Source organism: Bison bison, unplaced genomic scaffold (genome assembly GCF_000754665.1).
Source record: "Bison bison bison isolate TAMUID 2011002044 unplaced genomic scaffold, Bison_UMD1.0 scf7180017864276, whole genome shotgun sequence".
NCBI lineage: Eukaryota > Metazoa > Chordata > Mammalia > Artiodactyla > Bovidae > Bison > Bison bison.
The window spans coordinates 285343-308141 of record NW_011494848.1 but is presented as its reverse complement, the minus strand read 5'-3'; the positions used below and the strand labels follow the sequence as shown (position 1 = coordinate 308141).

Genomic DNA, 22799 nt, shown 5'->3' with positions numbered 1-22799 from the left:
TTCTGCCATGGACAGAAAAGTTAAGGTGTACATCAAAGAGACTATACTCACAGTTTAAAGAAAAACTTTAAAAGTCAGTGACAGAGACACTGTGATAGTCTTAAACTGTTGCTTCATTCTCCTTCAAAACATGTGTCCTTTATTCTCCATAAAGAAAAACCAAACGTGTAATTTTTTCTTCTAAATAGACCAACTTATGCTTGCTTGCGTTTTTCACTTTTTTTTTTTTTTTGCGTTTTTCACTCTTAATGACAACTTTTTCATAGAAAATGTTAGCTTTAATGTAGATAGATGTATCAGTCTATAAAAATCTGAGTTTTGTGTCCCATTTTAAGTAGTTTTTCCATAGTGTGAGTAATGGAGATAGCTTCCCGTATAATACTTTAGAAATTTTGCTTTGCTTTTTGTGTTTTGTTTTGCCTTTCACATTTAGGTTTATAATCCACCTGAAATTGTATTTATGTGTACTATCACATAGATGTCAGGTTTAATTTTTTTCAATATGGATGTGTAATTATCCCAACATCATATATTTTAAAACATTTCTTTTCCTCAGTGCTCTGCCATGTCAATTTTTTAATGAATGTCTGTCTGTAAATTCATTTTACAAACAGTCTGTTTCTGGAATTTCTGTTCTGATCATTGCTTTGTCTACTATTGCAATAATACAAAACCTACTCATAACTTAATATAAAAATTATTGATTTACCAGAGAGCAAATCCTCCCACCTTATTCTTTTTATTTAAGAGTGGCTTGGCAATTCTGGACTTCTGCGACCATGGGAAAAATTTTTTAAGTAGAGCTTCAATGTTTTAGTAAGATTTAAGATTTTCTTTTCTTATTTTTTCTTACTACTCTAGGACTGTGTACATTTCATCTAATGTTTCAAACTTATTAGCACAAGTTATTCATGTTCTAATGTCTGCAGGATCTGTCTGTAGTCATGCTTCATTAGTTTCTAATACTCATTATCTGTACCTTTCATTCCTTGGTAAGATTTACTAAAGGTTTATAAGTTTAATTCTGGAGAAGGAAATGGCAACTCACTCCAGAATTCTTGCCTGGAAAAAATCCCATGGACAGAGGAGCCCAGCGGGCTACAGTTCATGGGGTCACAGGTTGGATGCAACTGAGCACATATAAATTTAATGTGTTTTTTTTCCCCCAGAAAACTATTGACCAGCCTTGCTGATTCTCAGTCATGTGTTTTCTGTCTTATTTCTGCTTTTTATTTCCTTTCTTATGGTTTCTTTGGTTTATTTGCTGATGTTTTCCATCTTCCTAAGAGAGAAATATATAGCTCTGGGTTTTTTTGTTGTCATTGTTTTCCTAACATATGCTGCATATAAGTGTGTGTGTATAATTGTATAAAATTCACTTTAGGTACTATTGTACTGTTTTGGAGATTTGTTATGCAGCATTTTTGTTATTCAGTACAAAATGCTTTCTAATTTCTGATTTCTCTTTTGACTTATTGGTTATTTAGAAGTTATTATTTTCAAACACTTGGGGAATTATTTTTTATAATTTTCTTTATATTTTTGATATCTAATTGTACTGTGGTCAGAGAATGTATTTTCAGTGTTTTTAATTTTCTTGAGACTTTATTTATGGTCCATATGTTATGTCAGTTTTAATAAGTATTCCCTGTGTGATTGAAGAGAATGTGTATATATTAGGTGCAGAATTCAATATATGATCACTGGATCAGTTTTGTTAATCAAGTGGTTCAAATATTCTGTGTCTTTATTCAGTTTTTGTCCTGTTATTGAGAGAGGTATGTTAAAATTTCTCATGATTGTGTCTCTGTATGTTTATCCTTGTAGTTTTTCCATTTTTAACTTGTGTTTTTGAGCCTTTGATATTAGGTGTGCACAAATTTGGAATTGTTGTTATAGTCTTGATGACTTGAACCTTTTATCATCATCAGGTGTTCCACTATTTCTAGTAATGCTTTTTGCCCTTAAGTTTACTTTGATGTTATCCACCTGCCAATGCAGGAGATGTGGGTTCGATCCCTGTGTTGGGAATATCCCCTGGAGGAGGAAATTGCAACCCACTCCAGTATTCTTGCTGGGACATCCCATGGACATAGGAGCCTAGTGGGGTACAGTCCATGGTGTTGCAAAAGTCAGACATGACTGAGTGAATGAGCACGTACTAATATACTTACTCTGATGTTAGTATAGGTTTGATTGGAGGATAATTACTTTACACTATTGTGATGCTTTTTGCCATACATCAGCATGAATCAGCCATGGGCGTACCCATGTTCCCTCCCTCTTAAGGGCTTCCCCAGCTGGCACTAGTGGTGAAGAACCTGCCTGCCAGTATAGGAGATGCAAAAGATGAGGGTTCAATCCCTGCATTGGGAAGATTTCTGGAGACAGCATGACAACCCACTCCACTATTCTTGACTAGAGAATTCCGTGGAAGAGGAGCCTGGTGATCTACGTCCATAGAGTTGCTAAGAGTTGAACACAATTGAAGTGGCTTAGCACACGCACTCCCTCTTAAATCTCTCTCCCACCTCCCTCCCCATTCCACCCCACTAGGTTGTCACAGAACACTGGCTTTGGGTTCCCTGCATCATACAGCAAATTCCCACTGGCTATTTTACATATGGTAATATATATGTGTCACAAGCTGTATCAAAGATTGCCTGGAGAAATATTAGCAACTTCAGATATGCAGATGATACCACCCTTATGGCAGAAAGTGAAGAGGAACTAAAGAGCCTCTTGATGGTGAAAGAGGAGAGTGAAAAAGCTGGCTTAAAACTCAGCATTCAAAAACTAAGATCATGGCATCTGGTCCCATCACTTCATGGCAAACAGAAGGAGAAAAAGTGGAAACTGAGGCAGATTTTATTTTCTTGGGCTCCAAAATCACTATGGACCGTGTCTGCAGCCATGAAATGAAAAGGTGCTTGCTCCTTGGAGGGAAAGCTTGACAAAGCTAGACAGCCTATTCAAAAGCAGAGACACCACTTTGCCGACAGAGGTCCGTGTAGTCAAAGCTATGGTTTCTCCAGTGGTCATTTGTGGATGTGAGAGTTGGACCATCAAGAAGGCTGAGTGTGGAATTGATGCTTTCTAACCATGGTGCTGGAGAAGACTCTTGAGTCCCTTGGACAGCAAGGAACTCAAACTAGTCAGTCCTAAAGTAAATCAACCCTGATTCATTGGAAGGACTGATGCTGAAACTGAAACTCCAATACTTTGGCCACCTGATGCGAAGAGTCAACTCATTGGGAAAGACCCTGATGCTGGGAAAAATTGAGAGTAGGAGGAGAAGGGGGCAGCTGAGGATGAGATGGTTGGATAGCGTCACTGATTCAATGGACAGGAGTTTGAGCCAACTCCAGGAGATAGTGAAGAACAAGGAAGCCTGACACGCTACAGTCCATGGGATCACAAAGAGTCGGACCGGGACATGACCTAGCAACTGAACAACAACAATGTATATGTTTCAATACTACTCAAGTCATCCTGCCCTCTCCCTCCCCCATTCTTACAAAAGTCTGTTCTTCATATCTGCATCTCCTTTGTGTGCTAAGTTGCTTGTCATGTGCTACTCTTTGCTACCCTATGGACTATAGCCCACAAGGCCCCTCTGTCCATGGGATTCTCCAGGCAGGAATACTGGAGTGGTTGCCATTTCCTACTCCAGGGGATCTTCACCAACCAGGATTGAACCTGCCTCATATTTCCTGCATTGGCAGGTGGGTTCTTTACCAGCAGCATCACCTGGGAAGCTGCCCTGCAAATAGGATCATCAGTTCCACCTTTCTAGATTCCATGTATATATGTTAATATATGATGCTTGTTTCTTTCTGACTTACTCATTCTGTGTAATAGGCTCTAGGTTCATCTACTTTGTTAAAACAGACTCAAATGCATTCCTTTTTATAGCTGACTAATAGTCCTTTGTATATGTACCACAACTTCTTTATCCATTCATCTGCCAGTGGACATCTAGGTTGCTTCTGTGTCCTAGCTATGGTAAATAGTGCTGCAGTGAACATTGGGGTACATGTGTCTTTTCAGTTATGGTTTCCTGAGGGTATATACCCAGCAGTGCAATTGCTGGGTCATATGGTAGTTTTTTTTTTTCCCTAGTTTTTTAAAGAATCTCCAAACTGTTCTCTATAATGCCTGTTGCATTCCCACCAACAGTGCAGGAAGGTTCCCTTTTCTCCACACCCTGTCTAGCATTTACCGTTTGTAGACTTTTTGATGATGCCCATTCTGACTGATGTGAGATGATGCCTCATTGTAGCTTTGATTTGCATTTTCCTAATATTGAGCATCTTTTCATTGTCTATTAGCCATCCATATGTGGATGCAGAGTCTTAACTGTGGGACTGTCAGGAATGTCCCTCTGTCTTTTTACATTCATCATTTTTGTATTCTTATGTTTCAGATGTGTCTTAGTAGTCATCTAGTTGGGTTTTGTGTTTGTCCAGTCTGGTAATTGTTTTTAAAATTGGAACATTAGTACATTTACATTTTTAAAAAATATTTATGTATTTTTGGCTGTGCTAGGTCTTCATTGCTGCATGGGCTTTTCTGTAGTTGATGCAAGCGGGGATTAATCTCTAGTTGCAGGGTGGGGGTTTCTCATTGCGGTGGTTTCTCTTGTTGCAGAGCACAGGCTACAAGGAGCTTGGGCTTCAGTGTTTGTGGCACATGGGATCAGTAGTTGAGGTTCCTGACCTCTAGAGCACAGACCCAATAGTTGTGGTACATGGGCTTAGTTGCTCTGCAGCATGTGGGATCTTCCCTGGATCAGGGATCGAACCTGTGTCTCCTGCACTGGCAGGCAGATTCTTTACCATTGAGCCACCAGGGAAATCTAGTACATTTACATTTAATATAATTATATATTTGGATTAAAAATAAATCTACCATCATTTTAATGTGCTTTTTTTTGTCCTGAGTATTTCTTTTTTCTCTTGTGTTATTTGGATTTGTAGTCTTTAAAAAAATTATTCCATATTCTTTCCTAGTTGGGGTGTTATACGTTTTTTTTTTTTTTTCTTGCTATTAAGTGATTACCCTAGAAGTTGTGGCACACAGCCATGACTTACAAGTCTACAGGTAAGTGATTCCTTTACCCTTCTGGACAATTCAAGGACCTTGGCACTCTAACTCTACTTACCATTCTTCCTTCTGACTTGACTTACAATGTGTACTTTAAGTGTGTGTGTGTATAAAACCCCATGTTACCATTTCAGGCAACGATTAGATTTTTATTTTACAAGGAAACCTTTTTATTGAAGTGCAGCATGTAGAAAAGCATATAAATCCTAAGTGTCAGCTTGAATGAGGAAATTTGCTAGTCATATTGACCTGAATATTCCCATCCTTATGAAAGCTATTTCTTACATTGATTAGTAAATTTGGCCTTCTGGTTCTAAAACCTGTTTATTGAGTTTTATGATGTGTGTCCCTGTGAGCTATATCTATTTTTAACTTGCCAAAAATGCAGACTCTTGACAACCTTAGTGAATGCTGCCTACTTGGTGGTTTCTTTCATTATTTCATTTCGTGCAGGCAGGTACCAAAACTGTGAGTGTAGCTGTGATCAAGATAGACAAGGTCCCTATTCTGCAGCTTATCATTTATAAATTGGGAAAGGTAAAATGGTAAACAATGCATAAATAAGGTAATTTGAGATGTTTCTTATATTGCCATTTTTTCTAGTTTTCTCCCACTATAAAAAGTGGATCTTGCTTTTCCTTACCTTGTGTGTGGGTGCGTAGTCACTCAGTTGTGTCCCGACTGTTTGTGACCTCCAGGCTCCTCTGTCCATGGGTATTCTCCAGGCAAGAATACTGGAGTGGGTTGCCATGCCCTCCTCCCAGGGGATCTTCACAACTCAGGGATCGAACCCAGGTCTCCCGAGTTGCAGGTGGATTCTTTACAGTCTGAGTCACCAGGGAAGCCCTTCCTTACCTTCAGTGAAGTTGCTCAGTGGTGTCCGACTGTTTGCAACTCCATGGACTGTATACTACCAGGCTCCTCCATCCATGGGATTTTCCAGGCAAAAATACTGGAGTGGGTTGTCATTTCCTTCTCCAGGGGATCTTCCCGACCCAGGGATTGAACCCAGGTCTCCCGCATTGTAGGCAGACGCTTTACCGTCTGAACTACCTTAAATTTCTACAATTAGACTTTAAAAGTTCTTGAGTAAAGCTAATGTAAAACTTATGCTAGAATTTTGAACTTTGCACTCAACTGTTCTTTGAGGATGCAGATTTTTTTCTAGCTCATCTTTTTAAAATAATTTTTTTTATTGACGTATAATTGATTTGTGTTAGTTTCTGGTGTACAGCAAAGTGAATCAGTTTTAGATTGTTATATGTATATGTAAGTGTGTATGTATGCATATATTCTTTTTCATATTCTTTTCCACTATAGTTTATTATAGGATATTGAATATAGTTCCCTGTGCTATAAATAGAACCTCTTTATTTTCTATATAGTAGTTTGTATCTGCTAATCTCAGACTCCTAATTTATCCCTCCCCCACCTTCTTTTCCCTTTGATAACCATGTTTGTTTTCTAAGTCTGTAAGTCTCTGTTTTGTAAATAGGTTCATTTGTATCATATTTTAGATTCTGTGTATAGGTGATAATCATTTGGTATTTGTCTTCCTCTTTGTGACTTATTTCACTTAGAATGATAATCTCTAGGTCCTTCCATGTTGCTACAAATGGCATTTTTCATTCTTTTTGATGACTGAGTAGTATTTCATTGTATATATACACCGCATCTTCTTTATCTATTCCTCTGTTGGTGGACATTTAGCTTGCTTCCATGTCTTGACTATTGTAAATAGTCTGGTATGAACATTGGGATGCATGTATCTTTTAAAATTAATTCAGCTCATTTTATCCTTAAGATACATTCATAGATGGATGTTGACTCTGTTGTGAGAATAAGTTAAAAGCCTTGCTGCCATCTAAAATACTTCTTGAAATACAATCTTAGGCTGAAAGTAATTTTTTTTTTTTCCACTGCACCACGCAACTTGCACAGTCTCAGTTTCGTGACCAGGGATTGAACCTGGACCACATCAGTGAAAGCCCAAAATCCTAGCCATTTGGCCACCAGGGAATTCAGCTGAGAGTAATGTTGAGAGGTAATTTAGTTTTTCTCTCCTCCAGGCAGAACTGTATCTGATACTGAATTCATAAGTTCATAATGTAACCAGAAAGAAAAGTTCCACAAAATTAGGTTACGTGAGCAAAATCTCAGAGGCTCAAAGGAACATGTTATGCAAGAAGAATAACTAATAGCCTTCCATCACTGTCAGATGTTTTTTATGTTTGGCAGGGTAGGAGATGACAGTAGTTTGAGTGCCTGCTAAGGATCTTTAGCTTATGAATACTGGGGAGCATTAGAATGTTTATAAATTGATGAATGATACCTCTGGCAGTGGGCCTCCAAGGTGGCGCAGTGGTAAAGAATCCACTTGCAGTGCAGGAGACTGGGTTTGATCCCTGGGTCAGGAAGATCCCCTGGAGGGGGAAAAGCAAACTTATTCCAGTATTCTTGCATGGAAAGTCCCATGGACACAGGAGCTACAGTCCATGGGGTCGCAGAGAGTCGGACATGATTGAGTGACTGAGCACAACATAACAACAAACTCTGGCAGCGTAGAGAATGGACACTTACTTTGCACAGTGCTTTCTTGTTGACTCTTGTATGGGTGCATATTTGTGTCTCAGTGCATCGTAAACTTCTCATGTCTTCAAGGCCTTACTGTTATTTGGTTTTCAATCTCATTCTCCAGCCTCCTTGTTTCCTAGCAGTTGGTAGTTTTGGAATGAAGTGAGAAATAGTAGCCATCCAAGAATTAATATATTTGTTTATGTTTTATTCATCAGTGAGTCTTTACCTGTATATGAATATCTTTTCTGTCTTCTTGTGTAATTAACTATTTTTTGTTTTTACTTAGGATATCTCCATTTCATCAGCCTGGAAATTCATATTATAGATATAATGCCTTTAACATAAATATTATTGTAAAGAAATAAAAAATCTTTATTAAAAACAACTTTTGAGCCATATTGTGAAATTACTTATTTTAGCAATTTATATGACTGAATTCATTCTCCCTGTTTTTTTAATGTGATTGTACAAGTGTAGTTGTAGTTTTCTTCTTTTAAAAACTTTAGGAGAAACAATATCTTTATTCAGTTTTGGTCCTTAGAGAAAGGTTACTAGCTTTATTGAACTTCAGTGTTTTTGATTAGGTTTGCTACGTGGGTGTAGTGTTAGCTTGGTTTAATTGATTTTCTGTTTTGCTGTAAAATTGCATCACCTAGGTGAGACATCCTGGGTATAATATTGCAATGAGTTTTGCTTTCAGCTGAGCTTTTTTGCTGTGGTCCCTAGGTACCTTTTTCAGGTGTCTTTGTTACCATGATGGACTACAGATAGTGTTGTGGTTTGTTGTATTTTTATGCTTAACTCTGTTACTAAAATCATAGCATCTGATTTAAACTTGTATTATCATAGCACATTAATCTTTTTGTGGGGAAAAGTTAGAAAATCTAAATATCTTGTCTCTTTCAGTGTTACCTGGCCAATGTAGCTGACAAGGTTCGAAGCAGTTGATAAATGTTCATTTATATATGTTGTAGAATAACTGAGACTTCTCTTTTTATGCAAACATTAGTCTTATATTCTTTGAATCCTAAGTATTCTCAAAGAATATATTATGTAAGGAATTACTTTATAGAAGGTAACTTACAGAAGTTCTCTCTTAAATTAGTATCCTTTGGTTTTCTGGAGGCCCAATAATTAGTTCTCTAATCTTTAGTAATCTTTAGCACTGATAACTAATCAGTGCCTTTTTTTAGTTATCTTTAGTATTCCAATATTAAAATTATTATACATAGCAAAATTTACCATTTTAACTTATTTCTATTTATACAAGCTGTCCTTTACTGTTACTATCCCCCAGAGGTTGCTCAGATTCATGTCCATTGAGTTGGTGCTACTATATAACGATCTCATCCTCTGCCACCCCCTTCTCTTTTTGCCTTCAATCTTGCCCAGTATCAGGATCTTTTCCAGCCTGTCAGCTCTTCGGATCAGGTGGCCAAAATATTGGAACTTTAACTTCTGCAACAGTCTTTCCAAGGAGTATTCAGGACTGATTTTCTTTAGGATTGACTGATTGGATCTCCTTGCAATCCAAGGGACTCTCACTTCTCCAACCCCACAGTTCAAAAGTGTCAATTCTTTGGTGCTCAGACTTCTTTGTGGTCCAACTCTCACATCCAGTATATTCACCTTGTTGTACAGTAATCACTATCATAGATTTTTAAGCACAGCTTTATTGAGATAAAATTGTATGCCACAGAGCCCTGCTTTCCCGTGGAATCTGAAGGAACTCTCAGATTTTCCCCCTCTAAAACTGATACCTAGGTTAGGTCATCATGGTGACTGGAGAGAGGTTGATGAGAGCTGTTAGTTTTTAAATTTGGTGGATCAAAAGTGCTATAACTCCAGTCAGATTCAGCAAGATCATTCTGCAAGACCATCAGGTTCTAATCAAAGTCCAAGCATGTGATGTAAACCTGGTGAACACATTTACTTTGGTGCTTAAAGTAGAAAACCACTTCTATCTTATACTCCTGGTTTAGTTTTAGTTGGGATAATAGATGCTGTTGGAGGACATGTATTTGCTTTCAAGAAACCTGACAAGAGTTCTCACTACCAGCACATTTCAGGGGGCTACGCAAAGTATGGTCTGGCAGGCAGTCAAATTTGTTTACACACTGCCAGAAAAACTGGACTTTAAACAAGGAGCTCCTGTATTTTACTGCTTACTGAGCTCTGCTCCACAGTACCCATGTGAAAGCTGGAGGAAGTATTCAGGTTATGGGGCTGGTGGAGGAGTTGGGTAGGCAGGGTGCCACATTGCTAGAGCTTATGGCTTAAAGGTTTTGTGCACAGCTGATTCTGAAGAAGGACAAAACATTGTTTAGCAAAATGGACGCCATGAAGTATTTAATCACAAAAAAGCTAAGTTGATAAAATTAGGAAATCTGTTTGTGAAAAGAAGTTGATGTGATTATTGAAATGTTAGCTAATGTAAATCTTAGCAATGATTTGAATCTTTTGTCACACGGAAGACAAGTAATAGTTGTTGGCAGCGGAGGTCCTTTGAAATAAATCCATGGGACATCATGGCAAAGGAATCTAGCATAATAGGATTTGCTCTGTATTCATCTACCAAGGAGGAATTTCAGCATTTTGCAGCAGTCCTTCAAGCCAAAATGGAAATTGATTAGTTAAGATCAGTAATGGGTCCTCAGTATCCATTGGAAAAAGTGGCCTAGCCTCATGGAGATGATATTCATAGCAGTGGGACTAGTGGAAAAATAATTCTCTTAAAATGATTGATCCTTTCATAGATTTCCTATGTAATTAGAGGTTTCTTACTTCAGTTTTATGTACGCTACATTTTCTTTAATTATCATTCATTTGACTCAGTGAGTTTTCTAATGTTAAAAAGATTTATCTTTAGAGATCATAGGCATTGGAGTGCAGTTTATTTAATACTGGCAGCATTCTTTATGCTTTCTGTCTCTCATCAAAGTACCATCATAGTAGGAAATTCTTGATACTTGATCAGTAATTCCATAATTTCGACTAAAACATCAAAAGAGGACTGCTTGATTTCCAAGCCTACTTCTTCAGATAAAGGTTCTTTAGCCTCTGCGTGCATGCATGTTCAGTCACTCAGTTGTGTCTGACTCTTTGTGACCCCATGAACTGCAGCCCACCAGGTTCCTCTGTCCATGGAATTTTTCAGGCAGGAATACTGGAGTGAGTTGCTGTTCCCTCCTCCAGGGAATCTTCCCAACCCAGGGGATAGAATCCCTGTCTCCTGCATTGGCAGGCAGATTCTTTATCACTGAGTCACCTGGGAAGCCCTTAGTCTCTGATTAATTTTTTGGACTAAACAAGACCCCCTTTTGAAACTAATCTTATCTAGATCTATAAGTCTGTCAGAAGGGCAAGATAAACAGTATCCAGATAAATTTGTTAATTTTCCAATATTTCCCAATACATTGTGACATTCACTAGTTTAATGGTTGATTACCAATGATCCATATATTCTGTGAGGACAGCAGCCTTATCTTTGGTATAATATGATACTAGGTATGTAGTTTCCAAATAGATAATTATTCATTGATTCAATTTCAAGGTAGAGTTAGAATTATCTTTTTATGTGATTGGGATTAAATATTTTTACTTCATTAATGAATTCGGCACATTGAGAATGATCTGCTTTTGTTTTTATAACATGGTAGCTGTAATAAATTCTAGAGGAAATTAAAAAAAATTTTTTTAATCATATACCATATAGTTCACTCATTTAAAGTGTACAATTCCATAGTTTTTAGTGTATCGAAAGTTTTGCAACCATCACCAATATCACTAATGAACATAGATGCAAAACTTCAACAAAATCCAGCAATACATTGAAAGGATCATACATTGTGATCAAGTGGGATTTCTCTCAGGGATGCAGGGACTTTTCAGTATCAGCAAATCAACCAGTGTAATATACCACATCAACAAATTGAAGAAAAAACCATATGGTCATCTCAGTAGTTACAGAAAAAGCTTTTGACAAATTCAACACCCATTTATGATAACAACTCTACAGGGTGGGGTATAGAGGGAACATATCTCATATAATAAAGGCCATATATGACAAACCCACAGCTAACATCATAGTCAACAGTGAAAAGCTGAAAAACGTTTCCTCTAAGATCAGAAACAAGACAAGGATGTCCACTCTCGTCTCTTCTATTCAACATAGGTTTGGAAGTCCTAGCTTCGGCAATCAGAGAAGAAAAAGAAAGGGAATCCAATTTGGAAAAGAAGTGAAACTGTCACTGTTCGCAGATGAAACACTATACACAGAAGATCCTAAAGATGCTACCAGAAAACTGCAAGAGCTCATCATTGAATTTGGTGAAGTTGTAGGATACCAAATAAACACACAGAAATCTGTTGCATTTTTTTAAACTAATTTATTTTCAGCTGTGCTGGGTCTTTGTTGCTGCGTGTGGGACAGATTTCTCTAGTTTTGATGGAGCAGGGGTTACTCTCTAGTTGTGCTTGGGCTTCTCATTGTGATGGCTTCTCATTGCAGAGCACTGGCTCTAGGACACATGGGCTTCAGCAGTTGTAGCACATGGGCTTAGTTGCTCTGCAGCATGTGGAATCTTCCCAGACCAGGGCACCCCTGTCTCCTACATTGGCTACCGGGGAAGACCTCCGTTAGATTTCTATACACTAACAATAAAAGATCAGAAGGAGAAATTGAAGAAACAATCTGTACTGCTACATGTTAAAAAAAAAAAAAAGAAAAGACATTCTTTAATACCATAAGCAAAAATAAAGTGGAGTAAAGGCCTAAGTGTAAAACCAGATACTATAAAACCCTTAGAGGAAAATATATGCAGAACACTCCTTGACTTAAATTGCAGAAATATCTTTTTCAGTTTGTCTCCTAGAGTAATGGAAATAAAAATAAACAAAAAGGATCTAATTAAACTCAAAAACTTCTGCACAGAAAAATAGAACATAAACAAAACGAAAAGACAACCCACAGAATGGAAGAAGATATTTGCAAATGATGTGACTGACAAGGAATTAGTCTCCATAATGATACAAGTGAACTTAATCAAAACAGAAAGAGACTCACAGACTTGAGAAGGAACTTAAGGTTACGGGGTTGGGGGGGCGCTGAAGGGGGGAGGAGGGAAGGGTGGGTGAGTGGATAAATTGGAAGTTTAGAATGGACATGTACATACTACTATATTTAAAATAGATAACCAACCTCAGATATGCAGATGTTATCACCCTAATGGCAGAAAGTGAAGAGGAACTAAAGAATCTCTAAAGGAACTAAAGAACTAAAGGACCTCTTGATGAAGGTAAAAGAGGAGAGTAAAAAAGCTGACTTAAAACTCAACATCCAAAAAACTAAGATCATGGCATCTGGTCCTGTCATTTCATGGCAAATAGATGGGAAAGATAGAGACAGTGGCAGATTTTATTTTCTTGGGCTCCAAAATCACTGAGGATGATGACTATGGCCATCAAATTAAAAGACACTTGTTCCTTGGAAGGAAAGCTATGACAAAGCTAGACAGCGTTTTACAAAACAGAGACATCACTTTGCTGACAAAGGTCCATACAGTCAAAACTATGGCTTTTCCAGTAGTTATGTACTGATGTGAGAGTTGGACCATGAAGAAGACTGAACACCGAAGAATTGATGCTTTCGAACTGTGGTGCTGGAGAAGATTCTTGACAGTCCCTTGGACTGCAAGGAGATCAAACCAGTCAATCCTAAAGGAAATCAACCCTGGAAATTCATTGGAGGGACTGATGCTGAAGCTCCAATACTTTGGCCATCTGATGCAAAGAGCCAACGCATTGGAAAGGACCCTGATGCTGGGAATGATTGAAGGCAGGAGGAGAGGATGAGATGGTTGGATGGCATCACTGACTCAATGGACATGAGTTTGAGCCAACGCTGGGAGATAGCTAAGAACAGAGAAGCCTGGTGTGCTGAAGTTCATGGGGTCAAAAAAATTGGACACGACTTACTGACTGAACAACCACCACCATAACAAAGATGTACTATGTATAGCACAAGGACCTCTGCTCAGTAGTCTGTAATAAGCTAAATGGGAAAAGAATTTGAAAAAGAATAGGTACAAGTATATGTATAACTGAATCACTCTGCTGTACACCTGAAACTAACTCAACAGTGTCAATCAACTATCAGATCAGATCAGATCAGTTGCTTAGTTGTGTCCGACTCTTTGCGACCCCATGAATCGCAGCATGCCAGGCCTCCCTGTCCATCACCAACTCTTGGAGTTCACTGAGACTCACATCCATCGAGTCAGTGATGCCATCCAGCCATCTCATCCTCTTTCGTCCCCTTCTCCTCCTGCCCCCAATCCCTTCCAGCATCAGAGTCTTTTCCAATGAGTCAGCTCTTCGCATGAGGTGGCCAAAGTACTGGAGTTTCAGCTTTAGCATCATTCCTTCCAAAGAAATCCCAGGGCTAATCGCCTTCAGAATGGACTGGTTGGATCTCCTCGCAGTCCAAGGGACTCTCAAGAGTCTTCTCCAACACCACAGTTCAAAAGCATCAATTCTTCGGCGCTCAGCCTTCTTCACAGTCCAACTCTCACATCCATACATGACCACAGGAAAAACCATAGCCTTGACTAGACGAACCTTTGTTGGCAAAGTAATGTCTCTGCTTTTGAATATGCTATCTTGGTTGGTCATAACTTTCCTTCCAAGGAGTAAGCGTCTTTTAGTTTCATGGCTGTAGTCCAATATAAATTAAAAGGAAAACATGATAATAAATTCTACTGGAAATAAATTCTGCAATAAATTCTACTGGAAACTTATGAAAGCAAAATTCATGCATTTGAAGTGTACAGTTTGTAGTTTTTAGTATATTCACAAAGTTGTGCAGCCATCACCATAAGCACTTTTTAAAATTTATATTGGCTATGCTGGGTTTTCATTGTGGCCCACAGGTTCTTCCTTGCTGCATGTGGGGTTTCTGTTTTGACGAGTGGGGCTACTCTCTAGTTGTGATGCGAGAGCATTTCGTTGCAGTAGCTCCTCTAGTTGCAGTTGCATGGGCTTTAGGGCTTCAGTAGTTGCACCGTGGCCTCAGTAGCTGTGGCACATGGGCTTACTTACCCCATGGCATGTGGAATCTTAATTCTCCAATCAGGGATCAAACCCATATCCCCTTCATTGGCACGAAGATTCCTGACCACTGGACCACCAGGGAAGTCCCACCATAAACAGTTTTAGAACATTTTCATCACCTCCAGAAGAATCTTTGTATCCATTGACTATCATCACCCAATTCCCCTACCCTCTCCAATCCTTAAGCACCCACTTATCTGCTTCCTGTCTCTATGTATTTGCCTATTCTTGACAGTTGATATAAATGGAGTCATATGTGGTCTTTTGTGACTGGCTTCTTTCACTTAGCATAGTGCTTTGTAGATTGATCTTCTTTGTGGCATGTATGAGGACTTCTTTCCTTTTTATGATTGAATAATACTCTTATATGGATGTATCACACTTTGTTTATTCATTCATAAGGTTATAAACATTTGACTTTTATGAATCATGCATAACATATAGTATTTTCATTATCATTTAGTTGAGATTATTTTAAAATTTCCCTTGTGATTTCTTCATGGAAGAAAGTATACACTAATTAGTTATTAGTGTATTAGTTTATTTCCAAACATTTTGTGTCTTTCTAGATATCTTGTTTATAAATCTCTTTTTCAGCTTCACTGAGGGTAGAAAATATATTTTGTGTTTCAAATCACTGACATTTGTTCAGGGTTGCCTGATAGACCAGTATTTATTTTCAGTTAGAGGATAACTAGATTCTGGATTCATCTAGAATTATTCTCATCCTTGTGTTGAAATCTTAAATCATTATGAAGAAAACTGTCTTCTAAAATGCTTCCTAGTAATTGTTTATACTCACTGATCATACTTCTGTCCGTATTAATAACCACCCTGTGATATAGGAGTTATTAGTATACTTATTTTACAAATGAAACTGGGGCACAGAAAGATTAAGTAAACTGTGTAGGTTACGTAGCTGGTAAAAAAGTGGGCTAGAGAATAGGCAAATCCATAGAGATAGAAAGTAGATTAATGGTTGCTAGGACTAGGGTTTTGTGGAGTGACTGCTAATGGGTATGGAATTTCTCTTTTGGAGGATGAAAATGTTCTGGAATTAGTGGTGATGGTTGTACAACTTTGCGAATATATTAAAAACTATTGAAGTTTGTACTTTAGAGGGGTGAATTTTATGATATGTGAATTGTATTTCAATTTCTTTTAAAAAGACAGAACTGGAATGCCAACTCAGAAATTATTTCCCCTAAACTGCTTATTCACTCACTCAGACTTTTGAGGTTGCCATAGGTTCAATAGTAGAAGTATTAGAATATTAGAAGTAAAATCTCATCAGCCTGTAATTTAAGAGTTATATCCTATATATGGCTTATTGCAAATGCTCTTTTCTGATTTGTTTTTGAAGAATTCAGGTACTTCTATAGAAATGGAGTTGTATATTTAATTCTTTTTAGATGTATTCCAGATAAGATTGGAAAATTAAATGAAACTCCACAAGTAAGCTCTCTAATATAGGGTAGTTCATAATGCTTGTTAAGGTCATGAGATGCCATCTTCTCTGTCTCCTAGCTAATCTGTTTTCCACCTCAGCTTTAAAGGTTTTCTCTCAGGTTTTTCCTGGTCTTGCAGCCTCATTGTGTAAGACTACTCCCACCCACAACATTCTGTACATACTTCTACTTTTTAATCACACTGCAATAGTTTTTTCTGTCTTCCCTACTTAATTTGAACAGGGACACCATTTGAATTAGATTTCATACCTAAATTGTTCTTCAGTGATGGTTACAGTAAAATAGGAATCCCAATAAGAACTTATCAATGCTTAGTCTTTAGTGAACTACAAGAGAGTACAAATAATGCTTTGCTGATGGTCTGATTTCAGACACATTGTTATAAATGTTGGAATTGGGCTAGAATGTCTGTTTCTGGAGGTGGCATTGAGGCAACATTTTGAATGCCATTGTAGTCTTTTTAGAGATTACTTGAAAATACATGTATCAGAATGGGACATTTGAATATTACATTTTTTGTTGTTCAGTCACCCGGTCATTTCTGACTCTTTGCAGCCCCATGGACCGCAGCATGCCAGGTCTCTCTGTATCCCTCACCATCTCCCAAAGTTTGCCCAAGTTCATGTCCATTGCATCGGTGATGGCATCCAGCCATCTCATCCTCTGACGACTTCTTCTGTCCTCAATCTTTCCCAGCATCAGGGACTTTTCCATTTAGTCAGGTGTTTGCATAAGATGACCAAAATACTGGGAGTTTCAGCTTCAGCATTAATCCTTCCAACGAGTATGCAGGCTTGATTTCCCTTAAGATTGACAGGTTTGGTCTTGCCGTCCAAGGGACTTTCAGAAGTCTTCTCCATCACCACAGTTCAAAGGTATCAGTTCTTCAGCACTCGGCCTTCTCTACTGTCCAGCTTTCACAACTGTATTTGGCCACTGGGAAGACCATAGCCTTGACCATACGGACCTTTATCGGCAGAGTAATGTCTCTGCTTTTCAACACACTATCTAGGTTTGTCATAGCTTTCCTGCCAAGAAACAAACGTCTTCCAATTTAATGGCTGCAGTCACCATCTGCAGTGATTTTAGAGCCCAAGAAGAGGAAATCTGTCACTACTTCCACCTTTTCCCCTCTATTTGCCACGAAGTAATGGGGCCATGTTTTTTTTCACATTTAGTTTTAAGCTGGCTGTTTCACTCTTCCTCCTTCACCCTCGACAAGAGGCTGTTTAGTTCCTCTTCACTTACTGCCGTAAGAGTGGTATCATCCACATATCTGAGGTTGTTCATGTTTCTCCCGCCTATCTTGATTCCAGCTTGTAACTCACCCAGCCTGGCATTTCTCATAATGTCCTCAGCATGTAGATTAAACAAGCAGGGCGACAGCAGTCAGCCCTGTTGTACTCCTTTTTTGATCTTGAACCAGTCAGTTGTTCCATACAGGGTTCTAACTGTTGCTTCTTGACCTGCCTACAGGTTTCTTGGGAGACAGGTAAGACGGTCTCGTATTCCCATCCCTTTAAGAGCTTTCCACAGTTTATTATGATCCACACAGTCAAAGGGTTTGATGAAGTCAGTGAAACAGAGGTAGGTGTTTTTCTGGAATTCTCTAGCTTTCTCTGTGATCCAACGAATGTTGCAATTTGATCTCTGGTTCCTCTTCCTTTTCTAAACCAAGCTTGGACATCTGGAAGTTCTTGGTTCGCATAATGCTGAAGCCTAGCATGCAAGCCTAGCATGGGAGATGAGTGCAATTGTCCCATGGTTAGAAAAAAAGTTTTTGTTTCTTCCTGGGGGTCTCTGATTGTATTTCAGTCTTAATTGCATAACAGTACCAATTTTAGTTTCTTAAAACGCTGATATTTGCTACTTGAGAAAAAATTAGTGTATTTAACTACCTTGACCTCCAGTATTTTACAGTTGTCTTATTGCCATTTAATTTTACTCTGAGAGGGCTTCTCTCCTTTAGTTGTTTATTCTCCTCTAACTTAGATTTTTACTATTAGAAATTGTTTTGCTTTTATAAGTTTTAATTATTGTAGATGTAATCTTTTTTGTTTGTGAATAATTAATACATATGTTTGCTTTACCAAAATTAGGGTAATAAAATTATACAGATTCTTCTTTTACAACTTTATTTTACCCATTTCCTCTGTCACTAAGATTTCTATAGCAGAAATTTGAATTAGATACATAGCACTGTGGACCTTAGGAAGATGTTATAATTGATATAACCGTGGATAGCCCTGTTGTAATAGCAGGCTCTTTCTAAATTTTACTCTTAAAATAGTGGTACCTATGCTATTTTAGGCATAGTCTTATACCTAAATGTTTTTGTATATGTCTGGTTATTTTCTTACTTGTTTAGATCAGACTGCATGCTGGATTGAACTACACGTTTTGTTTTTTAATTAAAATATTTGGCTGTGCTGGATCTTCATTACTGCGCTCAGGCTTTCTCTTGCTGAGGTGAGCAGAAGCTTCTTTCTAGTTGTGGTGGGTGGGCTTCTCATTTCAGTGGCTTCTCTTGTTGCAGAGCATATGCTTTAAAGAGTGTGAGGGCTTCAGTAGTGGCTCAGGAGCTTAGTTGCCCTGCAACATGTGGAATCTTCCTGGAAGAGGGATCAAACCCATGTCCCCTTCATTGGCAGTAGGATTCTTAACCACTGGACCACCAGGGAAGTCTGAGCTGCATATTTGATAAATACAGCAAAGTGGCTCTATAGGAAAAGTTGTCCTTATATTATTCCCAACTGTGCAAAATTTTGTTAGCTTTGCTAATACTGGAATTTGAAATAAAATACCCCAGATGCTTCTCCCGTTTTAAATGAATGTACTTAGGTGACCTAACACTGTTGTTCAGTTACTCAGTCGTGTCCAACTCTTTGTGATCCCATGGACTGCAACACACCAGGCTCCTCTGTTCTCCACTATCCCTGGAGTTTGTTCAGATTCATGTCCATTGAGTCAGTGATGCTATCTAACCATCTCATCCTCTGCTGCCCCCTTCTCCTTTTGCCTTCAGTCTTTCCCAGCATCAAGGTCTTTTCCAATGAGTGGCCAGAGTATGGGAGCTTCAGCATCAGTCTTTACAATGAATATTCAGGATTGATTTCCTTTAGGATTGGCTGGTTTGATCTCTTTGCTGTCCAAGGGACTCTCAAGTGTCTTTCTCCAGCTCCACAATTCAAAAGCATCAATCCTTTGGTGCTCAGCCTTCTTTAGGGTCCAACTCTCACATCCATACATGACCACTGGAAAAACTATTATATTATATATTATTATACAGAGCTTTGTCAACAAAGTGATGTCTCTGCTTTTTAATACTGTCTAGCTTTGTCATAGCTTGCCTTCCAGGGACAGAGTGTCTTAATTTCATGGCTGCAGTCACCATTCTTAATGATTTTGGAGCCTAAGAAAAGAAAATCTGTCACTACTTCCACTTTTTCTCTATTTGCCATAAAGTGATGGAACTGGATGCCATGATCTTAGTTTTTTGACTGTTGAGTTTCAAGTCAGCTTTTTCACTCTCCTCTTTCACACTCATCAAGGGGCTTTTCAGTTTCTCTTTACTGTATGCCATAACCTAACCCTAACCCTAAGAGTGGGATCATCTGCATATCTGAGGTTGTTGATATTTCTCCCAGAAATCTTGATTCCAGCTTGTAATTCAGCTTGACATTTGCATGGTGTACTCTGCATATAAGTTAAATAAGCAAGGTGACAGTATATAGCCCTGTTGCACTCCTTTCCCAATTTTGAATCAGTCATTTGCCATGTCTGGTTCTAATTGTTGCTTTTTGACTCGCATACAGGTTTCTCAGGAAACATCATAAGGTGCTCTGGTACTCCCATCTCTTTTAAGAATTTTCCACAGTTTGTTGTGATCCACATAGTCAAAGGCTTTAGCGTACTCAGTGATGCAGAAGGAGATGTTTTTCTGAAATTCCTTTGCATTCTTTATGATCCAGTGAATGTTGGCAATTTGATCTCTGGTTCCTCTGCTTTATCTAAACCAACTTGTACATCTAGAAGTTCTTGGTTCACTACCCCATACTATTTAGGATTTATAGCCTTTGTAATGTTACTGTCAGGACCATTCGTTTATTTGTCTTTCCATAGAAGGATCCATTCTACCTAAGGAAAAGGGTTGTCATTAAGGCTGTATTTATGTGTCAGGAGAGCATAGAGGATGAAGCTGTAAAGACTTAGATAAAGACTTCATGTGAAATGATACTTGAACTAATGACAGAGCATCCTTTGATCTTTATAATAATTTAATTGTAACATGCTGATTTTCACATTGGGGCCATGATATGTTAGATTATGAAAATATTTTCAAATACTTTTTATTATGGACTTTTTCAAATGTATGTCATATAGTTCAGATAGTATAATGAACTCTGTTCAGTGCTTACTCCCTGAAAATAGCACTAACACAACCCGTTGTTAAGGTAAATCTGAGTTTATTGCTTACCACTTTAAGGAAGATAATGCTTAGTTTTAGGAGCTTTATTAATTTCTTAGGACTGCCATAGCAATTACCACAAATCAGTGGCTTTAAATTACAGAAGTTTATTATCTCACAGTTCTTGGAGGCTAGAAGTCCCACATCAAGTTGTCAGGGAGGTCATTCTCCTTCTGAAGGCTCTGTAATAGAAACCATCGTATCTGTTTCTCTTAGCTTCTGATTATTGCTAGAACCCATTCTAATCCAGCATGACCAGAATTTAACTTGATTGTATCTGTGAAGAGCCCTATTTCCAAAGAAGGTCACTTGTCAGTTTGCCAGTGAACAGGAGCTTTGGGGATACACTATTCAAACCAACACTGTAGCCTTTGGGGAAGGAGGAGAGCAAAGTTGGGATGTTTATGGTTTGGGAGATTTGATTTAAGGAGGCTGTATTAATACAGAGGCTTGATTAGAATTGGATAAAGACTGTTGCAATCATTTAAAATTTGTAGACATGACAAAGTGTGAGCATTTTGAGACAAAGTTCAAAGAATCTGTGAGAGACTTCTCTGGTGGTCTAATGGCTAAGACTCCAAACTCCCATTGCAGGGGGCCCTAGGTTCAATCTCTGGTCAGGGAACTAGATCCCATATATGCTGCAACTAAGAGTTCACATGCTGCAACTGAAGATCTTGCATGCCACAACTAAGACCTGGCGCAGACAAACAAGCAAACATTTTTTAAAAAATCTGTGAGAGTAAACAATCATTTTATGCTATCTTATGACTACATGGACAGTTTTATGTTAATTTGATGGACTTTGGGGAATTTCCTGAAGGAACAGTAGTTATTTGCAACTCTGTTTCCCTAGATAAGAATTTCCGGGTGGCGCTAGTAATAAAGAACCCACCTCCAAGTGCAGGAGACATGAAAGTCATGGGTTCAGTCCCTGGGTTGGGAAAATCCTCTGGAGTAGGGCATGGCAACTGACTCCAGTTCTTGCCTGGAAAATCCCATGGACAGAGGAACCTGGCTAGTTACAGTGCATACGGTCACAAAGAGTCGGACATGACTGAAGTGACCTGCCTGCACACATGCAGGGTAGTAAAGTCAGGTTGATAACACTAGAATGGTAAGTGATGTTTATGTAGATAGTAAGCTGTGTGATTGTAATTGTTTTTGATTTTCAGTCCCCAAGTACCATCAAAGAGCTTATGTTACTAATGTTTTGCCATTTCTTGTTTTATTTCTCTCCTATGCTCCCTCTCTGCTACCCTGAAAGAGTAGCAATCAAGCTTCCCTCCCTGTGGTCCTTTCTATCTTGTCCCTCTTTCTGTCAAACCTGTAGATTTTTATTAACCATTTACTAGCAGGCAGACATAGAATTCTTCATACAGTGTATGTAAACTTGATGAAGTGTCCCTGTTTTCTGATCTTTTTGATGATTCCATCCAACTTAAATGAAAGGTTTACTCAAGTGGATATAGTATACTCAGTTCCAGGATACTGTTACTTGTACTGTTTAGTGCCAGTTAACCAGAATCCTCTGACCTGTTACAGGTCTCCTCTGATCCCCCTTTTTAGGGATCAAGCATGTACAGGCTCTGAGGCTTGTTAGATTTTTTTTTTTTAGATTAGACATAATATATATACAGTAAAGCATATAAGTCTTTTAAACTTTGAATTCAGGGATTTTTGTGTGTATGTTTTACCTTTGTTAATGAACTTTTTATTTTAAAATCATTTTAAATATGTAGAAATATTAAAAACAGTACCGAATTCCCATTTAACCCTCTCCTAGGAGAAGGCAGTGACATCCAACTCCGGTACTCTTGCCTGGAGAATCCCATGGACGGAGGAGCCTGGTGGGCTGCAATCCATGGGGTCGAGAAGAGTCGGACACGACTGAGCGACTTCCTTTTCACTTTTCACTTTCATGCATTGGAGAAGGAAATGGCAACCCACTCCAGTGTTCTTGCCTGGAGAGTCCCAGGGACGGGGGAGTCTGGTGGGCTGCTGTCTGTGGGGTCACACAGAGTCGGACATGACTGAAGTGACTTAGCAGCAGCAGCAGTTTACCTCAG

General features: G+C 38.5%; 1 protein-coding gene and 1 pseudogene across 3 annotated transcripts in view; both read left to right on the top strand.

Moving 5' to 3' along the window:
- RAB6A (RAB6A, member RAS oncogene family) overlaps window positions 1-22799 on the top strand; it is a 91285-nt gene that overhangs the window by 13377 nt on the left and 55109 nt on the right. The gene's annotated exons all lie outside the window — the stretch shown is intronic.
- On the top strand, window positions 9229-10806 carry LOC104995103 (annotated as a pseudogene).